The sequence below is a fragment of the Microtus oregoni genome, unplaced genomic scaffold (assembly GCF_018167655.1).
Source record: "Microtus oregoni isolate MIOR12 unplaced genomic scaffold, Mior012 000088F_ref0000325, whole genome shotgun sequence".
Classification (NCBI taxonomy): Eukaryota; Metazoa; Chordata; class Mammalia; order Rodentia; family Cricetidae; genus Microtus; species Microtus oregoni.
This window is the reverse complement of record NW_024544555.1, coordinates 4,307,150-4,328,593: the sequence shown is the minus strand read 5'-3', so window position 1 is coordinate 4,328,593 and position 21,444 is coordinate 4,307,150. Positions and strand designations below refer to the sequence as shown.

At 40.4% G+C, this 21,444-nt stretch overlaps 1 protein-coding gene across 3 annotated transcripts in view; it reads right to left on the bottom strand.

The window, feature by feature from the left end:
• Positions 1 to 17,879, bottom strand: part of LOC121442248 (myotilin) — a 42,811-nt gene extending 24,932 nt beyond the window's left edge. For all 3 annotated transcript variants that reach the window (XM_041643720.1, XM_041643721.1, XM_041643722.1), the window contains exon 1: positions 17,651 to 17,879. The gene's annotated coding sequence lies outside the window, so the exon portion shown is untranslated. The remainder of the gene's footprint in view (positions 1 to 17,650) is intronic.
• Positions 17,880 to 21,444: the final 3,565 nt, after the last annotated feature.

Here is a 21,444-nt window from a genome sequence, read left to right as displayed (position 1 = left end):
AGTCAGGCAGATCTATGTGAGCGCAAGACCAGCCTGGTCTACAGAGCAAGTTCCAGGACAGGCTCCAAAGATACACAGAGAAACCCTGTCTTCAAAAATCAAAAACCAAAAAAAAAAAAAGACTACATAGTCAAAGTTTAAAAAGCTTCTTAATTTTCCTGAGTAAAACATTGTCTTTCCCTATACAGTTGTTCTCGTTGGATTATTAAGTTTCCAAAAATAGAAGACTTCCTGCCTTTTGGAATTAAAAGTGAGTTCATTCTTTGGATAGTTGGAATATTCTGTCTGTCCTGGTATGGCACACATTCTAGCCACAGAGCTACCATGCAGTTATTTATTTCAGAGACCAATGGAATTTCTTTCCAATGTGATGCAGTGGGAGGCTTGTCTCATGCACATTTTCCAGTGGTATTTATTTTTTCTTATTGGGGCCTAAGTCTCCATTACTGTGACCCTCCCAGAGGACTTAACAATGAAACCTTTCCATTGGAGTCAATGCTCAGTGGTTGAACAAATGTAGAACAACTTGGTCAGCTGATGACGGTCTTTTCACTAGCCGGGGAGTTGACAGAGAGACTTTAGTAATTTTCTTCTTTATCTTGTGCAGGAAACAGAATCAAACTGTGCTTGGTTTTATTTGGAGGCAGGTTGAAGGTGGCTTGAAAAACCCTCGCTGTGTCCATCTGAATGCAGAATGCTTTCTCATCTTTAAACTTTTACTCTAGATTTGGGCAGCAATTCTTTTGCCGTCCTCTTCCTTTTAAAACAATTATTGATATATTGTGTCTTCTAGTGGCTTCACTTAAATTTCCCTTTTTCTCTAGTTGCTTAAATTGTCCAGAGGAAATAATTTACAAGCTAAACAATTGCTTCAAAAGTTCCTCTAAGAACTCTTGGGATTTTTTTCCTCTGTTAGTTTGTTTCTTAGGTGGAGTTTCTCCTGTATCTTGTTGTGATAAATAGACACCCACATGTGATCCTGTGTATACCGTGACATTACTGGAGCACATCCCAAGTCTAAAACTTGCTCTACTTCCCTGGGAACCCACAAGAAAGAAAACCAAAATATTTTTGTGTCAGCATGATGGAGATTTAACGAAATTTAATTCAAGTGTATTTATTGTGCGACCAACCAGTTAGTTACATACAGCTTGTTAGTCTAGAACAGCTGGTTTCTTCACTTAGAGTGAAACACTTTCAGTATTTAAAATCCAGATGCTTGCATTTACACAGTCATAGCACTCGTACCTAGAAGATGTTGAGATTCATTTCTCCAAAACAACGCTTTAGAAAAATTTGAATAGAACACAAAGCCCAAGTTGGAATTTGTTCACTAGTGTGGTGGGGATAAAAGGTGGGTCTCTAAGAGGGATGAATGCCTTTCTCACAGGGCTCGATCAATTTCTACAGGATTAGATTAATTACTGCAAACTTCCACAAAGGAAGACTGCCTTTGGATTTTTGTCTCTCTTGCACATCCTTAATTTCCCCTCTAACATATTCCAAGCTGTGTAGCAGCATGAGGTCTTTGCCATAAGTAGCCACTCCAGTCTTGAACTTCTCGCTTTCCAAACTCTGGGCCTAAGTAAACCTCCTTTCTTTATAAATTACCCATGCTCGTGTATTATTTCATAGCAACAGATTTAGACAGATGGCATAGATTAGTGTCTGTGAATGTATGTTTTGGTCTCCAGCCTTTATTATAATTATAATAGGAAACTTACTGAAGCGCGTTGCTCTGCCTGCTTTGAGGAAGGGTGCTGTTTTAACCAGTTGGGCTTACTATGATAACGTACTGTAGGCTTTGTACTTCATAAATGATAGATTTAATTGCTCACAATTCTGGCAGCTGAGAGGTTAAAGATCAAGATATCGTGAGACTTGGAGCATGGTAAAGGTTCCTGGGTAGATAAATGATGCCTTTTGGATGCTGCGTCTTCACTTGGCAGATGGCTGAGGACCCTCTCTTGAGTCTCTTCTATATGGACACTGTCTTAGACAGTGATGCTGTTGGCAGATGGATGAGGGCACTCTCTTGCGTCTCTTCTATAAGGACACCATCTTAGTGATGCTGTTGGCAGATGGATGAGGGCACTCTCTTGAGTCTCTTCTATAAGGACACCATCTTAGTGATGCTGTTGGCAGATGGATGAGGACACTCTCTTGAGTCTCTTCTGTAAGGACACTGTCTCAGACAGTGATGCTCTGATGAAACACCATGACCAAAGCAACTCAGGGAGGGAAGGGTTTATTTGGCTTACACCTCCACATCACTGTTCATCACTGAAGGAAGTCAGGACAGGAAGTAAAACAGGGCAGGAACCCAGAGGCAGGAGCTGATGCAGAGGCCGTGGATGGATACTGCTTACTGGCTTGCTGCTCATGGCTTCCTCAGCCTGCTTTCTTATAGAGCCCAGGACCACCATCCCATAGATGACTTCACCCACAATGGGTTGGGTCCTTCCCTATCAATCACTAATTAAGAAAATGTCCTCCAGGCTTACCTACAGCCTGATCTCATGGAGGGAATTTTTCAGTTGACCTCCTCCACCCCCACCCCTGCCCCACCGATAATTCTATCTTGTGTCAGGTTGACGCAAGACTAGCCAGTACTGCCAGTAATCCCATTCATGAGGAAGTCTCATGACTTAATCACTCCTCAAAGGCCATACCTCTTTATATCATTATGCTGAGTATGAGGTTCCAACATATAAATTTTAGGGAGATCACGACCTTTAGAGCATAGATGACAACAGTGTTCATATTATCTCAATGATGATTCCAGAGAAATGTATCTCAGTCATCAAGGCAAGGAATCATTGGGCTTCTATGATCAAAGATCAAACGTTTGCACAGACACTGGGGATTTTAACAGTGACCACATTTCCCTCTGTGTTGGATGCTTGATAGTTTAGAACTCATTTTAAAGCCAGCAGTTTCACAGAGATTAGAGTTAGGCTCTCCCCAAACTGGAACCTGATCCTTAAAAATAACTAAACCAAAACAACTACAATAAAACCACAGTTGTATCTGTGGTGATTTATGTCCCCAAAGCAACACTTGGGTCCCATGGTCTCATGCAGATCTTATGTTATTCAGGTAGAATAGTTACACAGAAAGATGTAAATTAGCCCGAATAATAATAAATTGTCATTTCTAAGAAGCCATTGGTTTATAAAACAGAGATTTTGAAAATTTAACTATTCTAGAAAAATCTAAGCCTGAAAAATTACTTAATACTACAATGCCTGAATGAAAAAAATTAGTTCCCACTCGAAAACCTTTTATGTTAGTGTTTCATCATTAGTACTAAATGTATGTAAGAGTCTCCCAATCTCACCATCCAATGCCTTTATGTAATTTGTGGATTTTTTTTTGTTTTGTTTTGTTTGTTTGTTTTTCTTTAAAAGCCTTTAAGGTGCACATTGGAAGAGTTGAGGTTAGAATTCAGATCTGTCTTTAAGTGCCATTCCTGCAGGTCTGCATCAAATGGTATGCATAAACCATTCAAATTTGATATGCGGGTACCTTCCCTCTTTCACCAGGATAAAGACTATTGGTGTTTCTGAATTCACTGGCTCATAGAATGACCCGTTTATGGTGTCGTAAGGAGCAGGAGATCAGAGTGCTCTGTAGGGGTGGTGGGGCTGCGTCCCTGGCACCCCAGCCGCCTGCCCGGCTAGCTTATGCCCCGAAATAATTACACGGACACTGTATTCTTTTAAACACTGCTTGGCCCATTCTCTTCTAGGCTAATTCTCACATATTACTTTAGCCCATTTCTAATCATCTGTATGTAGCACCCCAAGGTGCGCTTACCGGGGAGATTCTAGCCTATGTCCATCCTGGGTCGGAGCTTCATCCCGGGAGCAGGGCATGGCGTCTCTCTCAGGCGTCTGCTCCAAAGAGGAGAGCGGTCGAGACTGACTTCACTTCCTCTTCCTCCCAGCGTTCTGTTCTGTTTACTCCTCCCACCTATCCTCTAACCAATAAAATGGGCCAAGGCAGTTTCTTTATTAGCCAATGACCTTCCTCCATCAGTGCTCGTTTGCATTATTCTGTGCTGTACCCCTTGTTCCTAGGGTTGTGGCAGGCACACGGGGACTAATAATAAATACCACCGAGGACACGACTTTGCCTGGTTCATTAATCAGCTGAGAACCTTTGGAGCTGCCAGAGTCTCGTCTCTAAGGGGTGAACTCTGGAGAGAAACCCTGTAAACATTAGAGAAACTGGTGATGGCAGGAAGATAGAAAAGCTGTGCTTCCCCTCGTGGGAAGAGGAGGATTAAGGGGAAGGGTGTGTAGGAAAATTCTGGAACTTCTTGGAAGAAACACACCTTCTAAATAAATAGAAGGTCAGCTAGTGTAAGAGGCTAAAATTTCCTCCACGCTTCCTGGTGTACCTCAAAGCAGAAGTTGGAAAATTCCAGCAAAACAAGTGTTAGTGCTGAGTGGGATTCAGGTTTTGTCTGTGATCATTTTCCATGAGAAAAAGGAAAAGAATAGAAAACAAATATAATCTTCATAAAGGGTGGTCAAACTGGGGTTCCCTAACATTCCGGATGCTAACTGTTCTGAGAAAGAACAATCAGAATTAAAGCACAAGGCACCAAGTGGCAGATGCGATCATCTAATCCATGGTGTGAAGACCAGACAGTACTTCCTGTACTGTGCCCAGTCACCAAATCATTGACAAGAGATGGTGATAGCTGATACCATCAATATCTGAGACTTACTTATGTCTGCTGCTCAGTTAAACTGTATCTGAAGAGCATGTGGAAATGGATAAGATACTGTCCAAGTTAGGGTTTCTATTGCTGTGATAAAACACCATGACCAAAAGCAACTTTATATTAGCTTAAAACTGAGGGTAGTTATGGAAAGAACTTAAGGCAGAAACTTGGAAGCAGGAACTGAAGCAGAGGCCACAGAGGAATGCTGCTTACTGGCTTGGTCCTCATGGATGGCTCAGCCTGTTTTTTCTTTTGTTTGTTTGTTTATAGCACTCAGGACCACAAGTTGAGGGGCAGCTCACCCACGGTGAGCTTGTCCCACATCAACCATCAATCAGGGAAGTGCACAACAGGCTTGCCGGCAGACCAAGCAGGTGAAGGCATTTCTCAGTTGAGGTTCCATCTTTCCAAAGGAGCTTGGATTGTGTTGATGTACACAAAGTCACCCAGCACAGGTAGGGGGAGACAAGTAGTATAGGAAGTATATCATTTATTTTTCTATTGCTATGGTAAAGCACCTTGACCATGACAGCTTATAGAAGAATGAGTTTATTTCAGTTTACCATTCTGCAGGGGCAAGAGTCCGTAATGGCAGGAAATTGTAGCAACCAAGTCTTGGTACCAGGAATAGCTAAGGTCTCACATCTTGAACCACAAGGAGAATGCAAAGAAAGCAAATTCAGAATGGCGCCTCCCTTTAAAATATCAAAGTCCACTTCTAGTGACATACTTCATTCTAACATGACTACTCTTCCTAAACCTCCAAAAGTGTTGCCACCAACTGGGGACCAAGAATTTGTCTGGGACTACTGGGGACATCTTATTCAGGCCACCACAGGTAGAGACCACTCACTCAACTCGAAGGCTATCTAAATTATTGTATTAGGTCTGCCATGTAGTAGGACTTTGGGGGCTCAATTTCCTCATGTCCCATAACAAGTAGGAATGAAATGCTTCCTAAGGTTTCTTCTAGGCCCCACATTTTTTCTTTTAAAACATTTTATTTTCTTTATAGAGTCAGGTCTGGTGGTGCAAATCTGTAATACCAATTTCTTGGAAGGCTGAGGACCACAAGTTCAAGACCAGCCTGGGCTAAACAGTGATTTCGAGATCATCCCGTGTAGCTTAGAGAGACCCTGGGTGAAAACAAAGAGCAGCGGAAGGTGGTCTGAAGCCAAATTTCAGCAGTAAAATATTTATCCAGTATGACGGAGGCTCTGAGTTCAATTCTCAGGGCTGCCAATACCAAACAAGATCAATAAATAACATAGAGACCGTTTTTAGGGTCTGGGGATATTTTCTCTCATCCTTAGAATTATTACATCTGTTGAAACTTGACAGAGAATTAAGAAAAAAAGATGTTTGGTGGCCAAAGCAGAAAGAATCAGCCTTGAGTACCACCCATAATGCAGAAGTCTGGAAGATAAGGAGCTTACGTAAGCATTTAAAATGTTACTTGTTTACAGTAATGGCTCTTTCAGTGCTCACTTGAGTGAGTGACAGAACAAAATTGAGCATGCAAATGAGTCATTTCTAAAGGAATGCTCCCCTTATTAGAGCATTAGTCTCTCTCTGTTGGCTATTTTATTGGATTCCCATGGATTTTCCTTTGGGAATAGAAAAGGAGGGTTTTGAAAGGAAAGAAAAGAATTCTCTACAATATCAAAACAAAAATGTGGATTGAGAGGTTAAGTGGGCAATACATGTACCCAGCCTTGAAATGTGGCTCTGATTCTAGATAGCACTAGGGATGTCCTTGAGAGAATAAATAGCCAGGAATTTTACCTCAGCGATGAGTTATGACAGCAGGCTTCATGTCTCACGTAAATGGTAACCTTTGCTTAGTGTAATCCTAGCTCTTTATAAAGAGAACAAAATTAGACTCCACCAAATGAAGAGCCAACATCTTGGCAGTCTTACCCTGGAACGATGAAAAGATACATGGACATAATACAAATGAACAATGCTGATGCCCTTACGTATTTTCTGAGTGGCTAGGATGCCTGCTGACACTAGCTTCATAGATAATGTACAGGTGCAGGGTTTTGAAAAAATACAACATGATATCTACTTGGAAGTAAGTAGTGGAAGAAGCTGATAAAAGCTCCACCAGGGAAAAATAAGAGAAAGAGAAGTAGAGTTAGTAAGGTATAATATTTTATGTTTTAAAATGTCAGATGACTAGGAACACTTTCAATTTATACAATAAACTAAGGTTTGTATATTATTTTTAAGTCTTGTTCATTTAATTTGATGGAGAAATTTAGCATGCTATTCTAATTTGTTCTCTATGACTTTTTCAGATAATTAATTTGAAGTGTCCATAAAGAAATAATACTTTGATAAATATGTTTTGAAAAATGATGTCATATATGCTTTTGTTTTTTAATTTATTTATGTGCTTATTTTCTTTTTTCTCTTTTTTCTTTTCTCTCTTCCCCCACCTGTGTGTGTGTGCATGTGTATGTGCATGTGTGTGTGCATGTGTGTGCGTGTGTGTGTGTGTGCATGTGTATGTGTTACTTTGGGTTGAATCCAGTACTTTAAGGATGAAGTGCTCTACCATTGAACCACACTCTTAGCTCAAGCTGAATATTTTAATGACAATGCTTAAAAAAAAAGACTGATATTTTGATACACAAGAATCCTCAAGGTACATCCTTCTCTTTTTCCTGGTTAGTAAGATGATTTTCTAGGAACAATAGATTTAATTTTTATTCTTCAGATCTCTTGCTTCTTTACCTCGTGGCCTTTATGTCCACCTCTGCCTCTTTCCTCCATCATTCTCTTTTCAGAAAGAGAAATAATTTAGAACAATTTAACATAGCAAATCTACATTCAAGACTGAAACACTGTTTGGTAGATTATTCAAAAGTTTATTTCCACCGGTACAGTGGATTTTGAATTCAATTCAAAGACAACTTTTTTGGAATAGAATGGTAAACAGTTTCTCACTTTGTTTTGCTAGGGAACTTTCAAATACAGCTAAGACTAGGACTGAGGATGTACATCACCGCTGCTGCTGCCCTTCTCTGTTTTGACTATCTTTCTATGTTGCTGTGATCAAACAAGATCCAAAGAAACTTATGGAAGGAAGTATTTATGTTTGTTTATGGTTCCAGAGGGAGACTCCCTCACAGTGGTGGGGGACGCCTGGCTGCAGGTGGCTATAGTTGAAAGTTGAATGATCACAGTATCAACTGCAAAGATAAAGCAGAGACAGCAAACTGGAAGTAGGGCAAGGGTATGAACTCTCAAAACCCACTTCCAGACATGTACTTCCTCCAAGAAGGTTGCAACATTTTTGTGAACAATCCCTCCACCTGGGAACCAGATGTTCAAAGACTGGAGACAGTTTTCATTCAAACCACCTCATCCTCTCACCTCCTCCTTTTGCTTCAAAGTTTTATTGTATAGGTCAAGTTGGCTTCAAACTTGTAGCTACCCTCTTCTCTCAGCTTCCTCAAAGATCAGATCATGGACATGAGCCACTTCACCTAATGGAATACTGTTTTTGAGAATAAAGGGGGTGTGGCTGTGGTGGTGGTGATGGCAGAGGCCCAGGCTTCAGGAAAGCATTGAGCAGTACTTTCAGAGTTTCAGTGTCCAGTGCCTGAAATGACCGAGCCCCTGAGAAGTGTCAGGAGCAAGGCTGCTAAGAGGCAAAAGCATACTGTCCTTGAAATAATAAAGACATTATTTTTGTAAAAATTAAATATTTTTTTTATTACTTTCATTTATTTATTTTACTCCCCCCCATTCTGTGTGTATTGATACAGATATGTAGGGATGTGAGCACTTGTACCTGTGGGTACCTGTTTATGTTGTACCTGGGCAGGATATTGCCTGTCTCCTTCTATCTCTATCCCTTTATGTTTTTTGAGTCATGCTTTCTCACTGAACCCAGAGATTATGTTTTTGGCTAGATTGGGTGGCTAGCAAGCATCTCAGATTCATCTGTCACTGTCTCCTGATACTGGGGTTATGGATATCTGCTCTCTTGTTCATCTTTTAAGTGGGTATGCACAGTTTGAAATCAGGCTCATTGAGCCATTCTCTTAGCCTCCAAAACCATCTAACTTTGTGTCTTGTATGCTTACCTGTACCTTGGTCTGCTTTCTTCATGGAATTCCCTACTCCCCACAGGATTCTAATTCTTTAAATATATGACTCTAAACCAACACTTGCTCATGGTCACCTTAAAACTTATTTGCTTGTTCTAATATGCTGATTGAATTTTATCTTCAAATAAAAATGTGAGTTCCTTCATGATTGTGGCTTGTCTCTCCACTTCTGTTTAAAGGGGAATGGCTATATAATTCAGATGACATCACTCTGTGGTAGTATCCAGAAGCGGAAAAGCTGCCTCTAACTATGGGGAGGGGTAAATAATACTAGACCCTCTAGAAAATCATATGGAACCTACTAACTATAGAAGCTTCCAAAAATATACATATATGAAAAGAAATTAAATGAGTAACTATATAATGAGAGAGAAAACCCCAACTACACATCTTACGCCCTCAACTACAACCTCATACTTAGCTCCAGTACTCATGATGGTAACATGATACCCTAATAAGACTTGTGTAGTCTTAGCTGTCCCTGAGGACACAGTATTCATCTTGACAATACCTGCAAACACTGGTATGTGAGTGTCAGTGTCCAGGACTAGGTAATGGGAATGGGCCACATTTTGTTGAGTTGTTAGCCAAAGAGGTCCCCTAGATAACCTCCTTGCAAACATCACAGGAAATTAATTACTCTCTACAACCAACCTGAGGGTAAAGGCATATTGCTGAAGTCTCCACTTATTTATGCCACCAAGCATGGAAACACCAAGTTCATGATCAGCTAGGAGCTTTATCCTTACTAGCTAGCATTCACTGTTCTAGAATGTACTTCATATGCTATACTGTAGCAATGAGGAGTGAGGGTCTCTTGTTCCAACCCGTCCGGCTAGTTTACACCCGAAATAATTACACAGAAACTGTATTCATTTAAACACTGCCTGGCCCATTATTGGCTAACTCTCACATATTAGTTTAACCCATTTCTAATAATCTGTATTGCCACTTGACTGTGGCTTACCAGCATGAGTGTAACCAGCGTCTGTCTTAGAGAGGAGAGCCATGGCATCTGCCACACTGCCTTCTTCCTCCCGAAATCCTGTTCTGTCTAGTCCACCCACCTAATTTTCTGCCCGATCAAAAGTCCAAGGCAGTCTCTTTATTTAACCAACGATAGCAACACATAGAAAGAAGACCTGCCTACACCACTATGTAGAAGAAGATTCATCATTCAAATGAGCTACAAACTCTGCTACCTACAAGACATACAAGAGCAATAGTGGCACAATTATTATGGGGATAACAACCATTTTTTTCTTTAAAAATTGGTTTTTGGTGGTGGCACACGCCTTTAATCCCAGCACTTGGGAGGCAGAGGCAGGCGGATCTCTGTGAGTTCGAGACCAGCCTGGTCTACAGAGCTAGTTCCAGGACAGGCTCCAAAGCCACAGAGAAACCCTGTCTCGAAAAACCAAAAAAAAATTGGTTTTTGGCCAGCTCATGAGATGGAACCTACACCTGACCCCACTAAAGTGGCCAAGAACCTGTGATGGGATAGGTCATGGGCACTCACTCTTATTATTCTACTAAAGAACATAGCAATGAAATGACCATCACTCAGCTCTCAGCAGAGATGCTTCCTCCTGCAGTAGATGGTGATTAGCACAGAGAACCACATCTGGACAATGTGCAGAGAGCAAGAAATTTTGGAGCACTCAGTCTTAAATGATGTCTTCATCAAACCCCTCTCATCAAAGCTTATAGATCTATGCAGAAGAGGAGGCAGAGAGATTCTAAGAGCGAGAGATGGTGGGTGAACCTAAAAAAAAAAGCCTCTTTCAGATACAACAGGACAGATGTACATATGAACTCTCAGAAACCATTATAGTACACAAGACCTGCATAAGTTCAAGCCAGGAAAGATGCCCATGTGGAGAAGCGAAAATAGACACAAAGTCCCACCCCTAACCAAAAAGCTATTCATGAGTGATACCTGCTAGGAAAGGGAAGATCAGTTTTCTTCAGTGTAGTAACATTGGGTATACCAATGACATTTCAGGACAAAGTGCATGTCTAAGAGCAATGGGCCAACACAAAAGGAATTTTGTGTTACTTAGTGTGCTTTTTAAAAATACCTGTTTTAGTATTTTTTTGTCTTTTGCTGTTTTTTCTTTTTTCTGCACTGAGGGAGGAAGGGAAAGAGAAAGAGCATGAACTTGGTGGGGTAGAGAGGTGAGGAAGAGCTAGGAGTACCTGGGGAGGAGTGATGTGGGCTTCCCCTCTGTATGCTGTGAATATGTTTTATTGCCGTTAGTTAATACAGAAGCTGCTTTCGGCTAATGGCTTAACAGAGTAAAGCCAGTCAAGATATCTGAACAGAGATGTAGAGAGAGAGTAGGTAGAGTCAGGGAGACGCCATGTAGCTACCAAGGAGACAGACACACCCTGAAACTTTACTGGTAAAATAGAAAATAATAAGAATGGTTTAATTCAAGATGTAAGAGTTAGTTAATAAGAAGCCTGAGCTAAGAGGACAAGCAGTGTTGTAATTAATACAGTTTCTGTGTGATTATTTTGGTTCTGGCAGCTGGGAACGAGCAAGCAACCGTCATCTACAGAGGGGAAAGATTATACTCAAAACATAACATATGAAAAAATTAAACCATAGTAAAAGGATTTTAAAAAAAAATCTCTCTCTAAAATGGGGAAGTAAGATCCCTTTTAATGTCTTTACATCTTATAGAAGACACTTTGATATTTAAAATTTCTATGTCCTTTGATTTTATCTATAACTAAAAGAGAATGACGTTTTGTAACTCAGAAAATAATATTTTTAGTTTCTCAATCTTTGTAAAAAGTCTATATCAGCCTACCTATCTTTTTTTTTAAATTTATTTATTTATTAAGGATTTCTGCCTCGTCCCCACAACCGCTTCCCATTTCCCTCCCCCTCCCCCGATCAAGTCCCCCTCCCTCATCTGCTCGAAGAGCAATCAGGGTTCCCTGACCTGTGGGAAGCCCAAGGACTGCCCACCTCTATCCAGGTCTCGTAAGGTGAGCATTCAAACTGCCTAGGCTCCCACAAAGCCAGTACGTGCAGTAGGATCAAAAACCCACTGCAATTGTTCTTGAATTCTCAGTATTCCTCATTTTCCGCTATGTTCAGCTAGTCCGGATTTATCCCATGCTTTTTCAGACCTAGGCCAGCTGGCCTTGGTGAGATCCCAATAGAACATCCCCATTGTCTTAAGAAAGACTTAGAAGTAAAAATATCTGGGGAAACTTTAAATCCTTGAGAAAAATCCAAGTAGCTCCTAATATATGGCTTTTTAGAAATAAAAAAAAAAGCAGGGTAAACAAAGGTTGTATGTATTTGCCATTGACAAAAGACGTTTGCCCGGATACATTGCTGACTGAGAGAATCATATCTTCTTCACATTTTCTCTGCACACAGAATCTTTCCTCTTACAGCAAACGTAAGGATTCATAAATGGCATGTAATTAAATCAGGTATTTGTTAAAATGCAAAAAAAGTCTATATCAGTAATAAAGTATTATTATCAGTTTCATTCTATGGACTAGAATTCTGAAGACAAGAGAAGTTGGAAAACTCACCTATGCTCACATGCCCTTCTACAGAGAATGACTTTCTAAAAGAAATGCTATTGATTTCAGTATGTAAGTTTTCATATTATAAAGTCGTGTTCAGTTTTTAACAGGCTGTTCCATTTCTGTTTGCCCTAAGGATAGACAGACAGACAGACAGGACACACACACATACAACATACCCATTCATACACTACACACACACACACACACACACACACACACACCACACACACACCACATACGCACACCACACACACCTCACACACAGATACATACACACACCCCACACATATACATACACACCACACCACACACACACACACACACACACCACACACACACACCACATACGCACACCACACACACCTCACACACAGATACATACACACACCCCACACATATACATACACACCACACCACACACACACACACACACACACACACACACACACACACGATGAATACTCTGTGCACAGGTACAGCTAAGACCATGTAGTCTCGTTAAGGTGTCACGTTACTGTTGTGAGTGCCAGAGCGGTGTAACTGCAGATTACTAGAGAGGTGAAGCCATGGCATTAAACAGGCTTTGCAAATTAAAGAAAAGGACCATGCTCAATGCTCCTTTTCAAGTTTGATGTTTAATAGCTGTAGAAGGATGTGAATCATCAAGACATTGCTCTAACTACCTTGTATACACAATGTCCTTCACCACAGAGGTATAACTATTATTCTTATTTAACAAATAAGCAAACAAGCTTAGAGAGGTTAAAATAATTTCCTAAAGCCACACTGTGTATGGCAAAGACATCAATAAAGTCATCACCATCTACTTTTAGAGCAGCGAGCTCTTACCATTTGCTCCCTGGGAGACCCTCTTTGTCCCTGTAGCAAATCTTCTTAGTTTTTGGGAAGATCTTCTTAGCAGGTAGGAAAATAGGCCTTCGCATTGAAAGAAGCCCAAAGTTTTTAATTACCTTTGAATGTAGAAGCTACCTCATAGGGTTCCACATGGATATGCCTACCAATAGCCTTTACATATATAAGGGAAGATGAGAAACTTTCCTCTGACTGGGTTATCTGATTATTGCATAGATATGGAATTGATGTGGTGGGTTGAGATGAACTGAAGCGGCAGTGTGTAAAAAGCTCTTTGTCAAATATGGTGGAGACACATGAGGAGATTTTTGACTCTAGGTTTGGATATGAAATAGCTGTGGGTCAGAGTCTCGAAGAACCACAGACAAGGCCTGGAGAGGCAGCACTGAGAGTGTATAAGGAAATCAAGAGGTTTATGCAAGCCAGAGAATCAATTATGCCTGGATCCAGCCGTCACGCTACAGAATGTGAGGATAGCTGACCATGCTCTCAGGAAAGCCCTGAGGCCTAGTGTGGAGAGAGGAGGAACTGGCTGAGAGGATACGAGGCATTGTAGCCTTCCCTAACTCTCTCCTATTAGCACAGTCCAGTTTAGCTCAGTGCTACCTCGGCAGTGCTGAATGACTGAGAGGCTGAGAGACTGAGGTACAGGATAGGGTAGTGAAATAGTAGAATGACATGCTTGTAGGTCACTTGTGGGTTCAAGAGCATCTCAGAATGCCAGGAAATTAGGGCAGAAGACTTACGCAAAGATCTATGTGGAACAGGAGTGTCTGGGAAGGCACCTGCAAATTTGATGGGGAAGTAAATAGTGAAGTCAAAATCACTGCTTTATACTGTTACACTAAGCCTCAAAATTGAACATCCATGTGAGCATGAACGTCTTGTTAAAATGCAGACTCAAAATACATCTGGGGTGGGTACTGAGGTCTTCACCATTTTTCAAAACTGGGGTAGAAGCTGTTCTGCTGGTCTATAGACCACACTTTGAAAAATAGCATGAACAAAGTCTTAAATTTGGAAAAAAATGTGAGGTAGGAAGCTAGGTGTGGTGTGGTTTATTAACCCAGTTTTATTAATCCAGACCTTGTAAGCTCAGGGACAGCTTGAGCCACAAGTTTGAGATACTGGTGTGTGTGTGTGTGTGTGTGTGTGTGTGTGTGTGTGTGTGTCTGTATGTGTATCTGACAATATGTATTGAATCTCCAGAGCTCAAGAAACCACATGGTGGTAAATGGTTTAACAGGAAGGGTTGGCTAGGATAACTCTCAAAGAGTCTTGAATGCCAAGGTAAGGATTTAAATGGCATCACTAGTTAAAGAATCATTGCAGCTTTCTGTATGGGGTAGAGTGTATGAAAGCACCTGTACTTAGGTGATATTTATCTCATCATGCATAGGGCAGATGGATTAAGAGTTTCAGATTAGGTACCAAGTAAGTGTCTGCCTAGGCTACAGAGTGAGTTCAATGCTAGCCCAAGAAAGTGAGTGGGTAGTAAGATTGCTCAGTGAGTGAGGACCCTTGCTGCCAAGTCTGACACCTGAGCTGAATCCATAGAGACCACAAGTTGTCCTCTGAACTCTCCATGCACACACACACACACACACACACACACAAAATCAGTAAATAAGTGTGAAAATTGAATATATTTAAATAGTGACTTATATTACATTGCTAATTATTAATATAGTGTATAAAGATACTGTATTATTAATTAGTATACACATTACATACTGTATTAGTAACTACTGCATCATGACTATGCCATGTTGAAGAAGGAGTCTGACTCGTGGAGTCATCTAAACCATCAGCAAACTGATCTGATCTGCCCACTTCTCGCTTGTTTATGTGGACAGAAAGCCACCCTCATGATCGAACAGGATTAGAAGCTGTTTAGACAAGGAATGCAGAAGTTCTTGTCTTCAAGAATCTTTGACCGGGGGCTTAAGAGATGACTGCCGGTTAAGAGCACTGACTGCTCTTCCAGGGGACCCAGGTGAAATTCCGAGCACCTGCATGACAGCTAACAACTGTCTGTAACTTTAAGATCTGACACCCTGACACGGACATATGTACAAGCAAAACACCAGTGTACGCAAAATAAAAAAATAAATCAACATTATAAAAACTTTTATCAGAGTTTTACAAGGGAGGCAGTTACTTTTTTGACTCTATACTGACCCAGAATAGCACTTAAAGCAATAAACAGATGTTAGCAACCTTTATCCACGTGTTGCTTCTACCATTTATTATGGGTATTTCTTCGTTCCAAGGCTGTTTTCAACCTGCTGCTTTCAAAGAATAATATTAGACCTTCCCTCCTTCCTCTCCCTCCCTCTGTCCTCTCTGGCTCAGGGCATAAAAGGATCATGAGAGAAAAAGGGGTCATAGTTTAAGATTAAAGCTTTAAATTCAATCCAACTTCTAAAAGCTGATTACATGGGAAGTCCATAGCATAGTAAGGTTGGCCACATGACTTTCTTAAAGGCATGATAAATTTAAACAAGCGGGTACACAGCAGAAAAAAAGATTGAGTACATAGTTGCAAATAGTCTCAAAGCATATTATTCACTTAGTTGCAAAGATGAACAAACCTTTAGCATCTGAAGGCAATTTTGCAAGAGACAGAAAAGTCATCCCCACACTGTATTCTATCTGTATCATAACCTTGAAAATAAATTACTGGAGACATTTCAGAAAATTGAACTCTAACAAAATTCAGTCAATGCTAAAAGCACTTTGAAATGAATAAAGACGTTTTTATGGACTTGGGTATTACACATACAATGACAAATTTTCCAGAGAACTGGAATCAATTTATTAGTGTTGAAACACCCTTTAAAAAATAAGAGTTGTCAGAACCTTAGTGCAAAACCTCTAGAAATTCAGAATCTAAAGGTATAAAAAGAAAGGAAATTTGATTCATTCTAACCCCCAAGTTCCTGCATATATTTCTAGAAAATATATCTGCACAAGTAGTTGTGTATATAAAATTAATTTTTCTATAAGTGGGATATATGTATATATCTCTACATATCTATACTTTGGATTTTTCAATTTACATGACAGTTCATATGCAATCATTTGAAAACAGTACATGAAGGTCTCAGCAAATCTCAACTGCATAGAATGTTCACATGACTTATAATAGTTGACTTAGTCTGTTACCCATTGAAACATTGGTGGGATTTTAGAAACAAACCTAAGCAGGAAAGCTTTGATACACCTTTGTATGATTTATTATTAAGTGTTATCTATAATAATGGATATAACAGGAAAATAAACACATTTTCCATTTCAATAGTTACGGCCAACTGCCCTTTCCTCAATTGCTACATTCTCAGCATCTACGTGACTATACGTTTTCTTACTTTTGGTTAGGGTGCATGCTTTTTCCTCGTGGAGGAGGCTGCTCATCTCTGCTGTATTTACTGTCACTTATGCTTCCCTGTCTTGGACCATCGCCAACATAGAACATTAACAATGCATCTCCACAGCTATGATTTTATAGAGTACATTAAACTAGGTACTTAAATCAAAATTTGAGATTAAATTCCCTTTTTTTTCTTCCTTTCAATGGGCAATAAACTGTCACACCTTCTAAAAAACAGCAAGATGATGACATTTGATCTTTACTGTCTGAAACTAATAAACAGTTGCATTTTATCCATACCCAATCTATTTTGCTTTCAGGAAATTTGAGAAAATTCCTGAAGTGGAAAACACCTTCCCAAAGTGGTAGCATTTATTGTATAGTTGACTTTACTCTCTCCCAATTCTGTTAAAACCTTACTCTTCCCCCTACCTTGATGAGAATAACTTTGGAAATAAGTTTATATTCATAGCTTTAAATCTGTGTGTATGTGCCGAAGGCCCATGCATCTTTTGGTGATATGATCAGTTTCTAAACTATATGTATTTAGGAAGTCCTAGAAAAAAACAACAATAATGCTGGTATTTGGTTTGACAGTTGTGGCTCAGGGCAGCAGCGGGACATAGAGCAGAATTCTTGCTGAGGAATATGATCCTCTCTTGATTCTAATTTTATCTGTGTGCTACAGCCTTTAAATGTGCGGACAGTTGGTGTGGGATAAATCTGTCCTTGCAAGCTGGATGCAGTTGACATAAAATTAAATATCTGACGTTAAATCCAAATGCGAAGATATGAAAATGGTTGATTCCTCTTTTGTTATTTCACCTTCTATCCACCATGAACTTCTAACAAACAACAACAGGAGGCTTACCATTAGCAGGATGTGGGCCTGATCTTGTTAAAGCCCAATACTTCAGAAAAAGCAGAATAAGTTCTGGCTTTTTACCCGTCCTCCACCCTGATGGTAAAATGATAAATTGTACATACCTGATTTGATCGCACCCTTTTCTTTATCTGTCTCCCTTGAATATAAGATTGCTACCAACAGTGAAGCCCATGCTTTCACCTTGGCTGGCATAACAAGCCCCTGTGACCTCTGAGAGTTTGAAAATGGGGGAACCCTAGCCCCCTTCTAGATTCTTCCCAGGTGACTAAATAACTTGCTAGTTGTTAAGGAATAAATCTGAGGAGTGAGGTCACAGCACAGTCGGGCTGTTGGCTCTTCTTCAGATGACTGGATTAACAAAGTAGAAAAGCACTAAAAATACATCAGAGCACAGGTTCTCCTGCCAGGGGTAGAGTGCTGAGATAACCAGTCTGCTGGGAAGTCTGTTGACATCATCTGGCCCCCTGATGCACTATTCAAATGGGAGCCTAGATGAGAGACAGATTTGGTTATCATCTAATTGCCAGTAAAACCCTCAGTTCTTGTCCTGGTGACCTATTGTTACTCCTTGCCTGATTTGCTTAATTAGCTTTCTCTTTTTTTTATAGTTTCCTTCACCCAGTGGATCTTCATAGAAGAGGTGTTTTTTAATGTTTGATTTGTGTATGTGTGTGTGTGAAAGTTTGTGGATTTGTGTGGTGGCCAGAAATTAGTCCTCAATGTTCTTCCTCAGGATCCATCCGCTCTGTCTTTGGAGACAGGACTTTTCATCACTAGGATCTAGGACTTGATGGTTATGCTAGGCTGAGCCAGTAATCCCAGAAATCCACCTGAATCTGCCTCCCCAACTCTGGAATTACAAGTACATGGCTTTTGACGTGGGTCTGGGCTTGAACTCATGTCATCACGCTAATGTGGCAATCACTGTGCCAATTTAACTATTCCCCAGCATCAGATTAGCAACTCTCAGCTGCTAATAAGGGATAAGGTCTTCTACACATGAGCTTTTGGGGAGGCAACCCGCTGCTCGATGTGCATTTGAAATAAAAAAGATGCAGGTTTAATACATTCACAAAGTTCCTATTATCCTATTATCATCTTATTTTAATTTTGAAATAGGGTCATATTCTGAAGCCATGTCTGTCCTGGAACTCACTAGTAGACCAGGCTGGCCACACACTTCCAGAAATTGTCATGTTTCTGCTTCATGAGCTTGCTCAGCATGCCTGCTGTGGCGGATTTTATTTTTAGTTGATGAATACTTGCATATGACAGCAGGACTGGTGGTACATTCTTATACTCTTAGTGCTTAGGAAATGGAGGCACGGTCATTGTGGATTCAAGGCCAGACTCAACTATGCAGGTGAAAGAAAACATAGAGCCTCGCTTTATGAATAAATAAGAACATTGGAGACTCAGTGTAGTGAACACGAGGTAGTTTATTTGACAACCTTGCAAAACTGGATGTCAGCCTAGAATGGCAGGCACACTGACTGAGCACAGAGAACAGTTTTCAGAGACCTAATACAAGCCTCTTCCTTTCTCTTTCTCTGAGTAATCAGGAGAGTGCCATATTTCCGGGCATCGAGGTCTTCTTTTCCTCTCTGCCGCTTAGGTTGCATGTTGCATGTGTTCATCTCTGTTTTACATCCTGCTTCTTTTAAAGCTTCCCAGGTCCATGGCCTTGCCACATCTGCAGGTTGTCAGGCAAGTTCAGCTGTTAGTAATTTTCTACTCGAAGTTCTATTTGGATGGGTGGAGGGTAGTTAAATGAACAGAGACAGTGTGGTCTCCTCATCTTTAGCTGAACGTAAGATGACTCAAAAGACTTTGAATTTGAACATAAACCATCAGATTATATTTGATACAGTTGTCAGCTTAGGCCAGCCTGGGCTACATGAGCTGCTATCTTGATCGTGGGGTTGGCTAGATGGCTCAGCAGGTGAAGGTGCTTGATGCCAAGGTGATCTCTAGAACTCACACGGCAGAAAGAGAGAAGCCACACCCACAAGTTAACCTTTGGTCATCTCGTGCACTCTGTGGCACATGTGTGTGGTCCCCAACCAATGACTAAATAAAAGCAAAATTTAAAACAAATAAAATCAATGAATAAGTTAACAAGGCACAGTGTATGATGTTTTAATATACTATACATTGTAGAAGAGCCTCGTTGAAACATTTAGCATATCTAGCGTAGGAAATATTTATAGTTTCTTTGTGTTAAGAATAGGTAAGAACCTCCCTCTTTTGTTTTTTTTTTATTTTGTTTCTGGTTTTGTTATTTTGTTGTTGTTGTTTTTAGACAGGGTCCCTCTACATAGTCCTGGTTGTCCTGAAATTCACTATGGAGACCAGGCTGAATTTGAACTCACAGCCAATCACATGTTTTTGCTTCCCAAGTGCTGTGATGGAAGGGATTTGCCACCATGCTTGGCTGGTTTGTTTTCCTTCAGACAGGGTCTTGTGAAGTCCAGGCTGGCTATGAACTCACTATGTATCTGAGGACGATTTTGAACTCCTGGTCCTTCTACCTCCTTCCAAGTGCTGGGATTTTGGGCATAAACTACTATACCTGGCTTTTTTGAAATATACACTACATCATTATTATCTATAGTCACTTCCTTGTTTATTAGAACAGGAGATTTTAAATCCTTTGTATCTATTATGGAATAATCTTTTTGTACACTTTGAAGATGTATCTTTGCCAAGGTGCCTTCTGATTGGTTTAATAAAGAGCTAAATGGCCAATAGTTAGGCAGGAAGAGGTTAGGTGGGACTTCTGGGAAGAGAGAGAGAAGAAGAGATGAATCTAGGCTTGGGAGAGTTGCCAGAGGAAACAAGAGGTGTAAGATGAAAGAGAGGTAAAATCCATGAGACAATAGATTAATATAAATGGATTAATTTAAGTTACAATAGCTGGTGGGACAAACCAAAGCTATAGGCTGAGCTTTCACAATTAATAATAAATCTCTGTGTCATTTTTTTTGTGAGCTGATGGCCCAAAGAAAAATCCATCTACATAAAGCCATCTACAGATCAATGTTTTGACTTTCCCTGTGCACTCTCTTCTTCCAGCTCAGCCTGAGATGAAAAGACACATTTTGACACCCAGTTCACAATCCTCTGTCTTTATTGCTATGGACCCAAGATGTTGAGGTGGAATACCATGACAGGAGGGCATGATGGAGAAGAGCTGCTTACCATGAAGGGGTTGGCAATAAGGCACACCCTTCAGAAACACTGCTTCAAATAGGCTCTACTTCCCCCTAGTTCATTCAGCTAAATATTGATCAGTAGATTTGTCCATCGTGAAGTTAGCATCATCAAGACCCATCATCACCACTCAGTTGCTACCAAAGGGATCAGGTCTTCAACACAGATGAGCTTTTGGGGACACAACCCATTGGTAGATGTGCATTTGAAATAAGAAGAATGCCAGGTTTAATATATTCACAAAGTTCCTAATAGCCCACACAAGCTGCATTTTTCTGTGAAAGTTGAAGCTTCTACTCCCTGGAGTTTACAGGATTAAATGCAAGCTCTGGAGAAGGACGCACCATGTAGCCAGCATTCAGCAGATGGAGAGTGTGATGACAGATCAGATCCAAGGAAAAATTCTAACTCCTCTTTCTGTAAACTCAGTAGAGTAAAACATGGTGGAAATATTTCAACAGCCGTCTATCTCAGCTGGTGGTTTTGGACATCTCATTTAGACCACTTTTGCTTCATAACTTCAAATTATATTTCTTTCTAGTTTTGAAGTCAATTGTTTATGCCCCTTTCCTCTTTAACAAGTGCTGGTAAGGATACAGAGAAAAAAGAACCCAAGTTTGTATCCTATTGGTGGGAAGGAAGAACGGATGGAGATCTCCAAACACGAACACTAGAACTACCA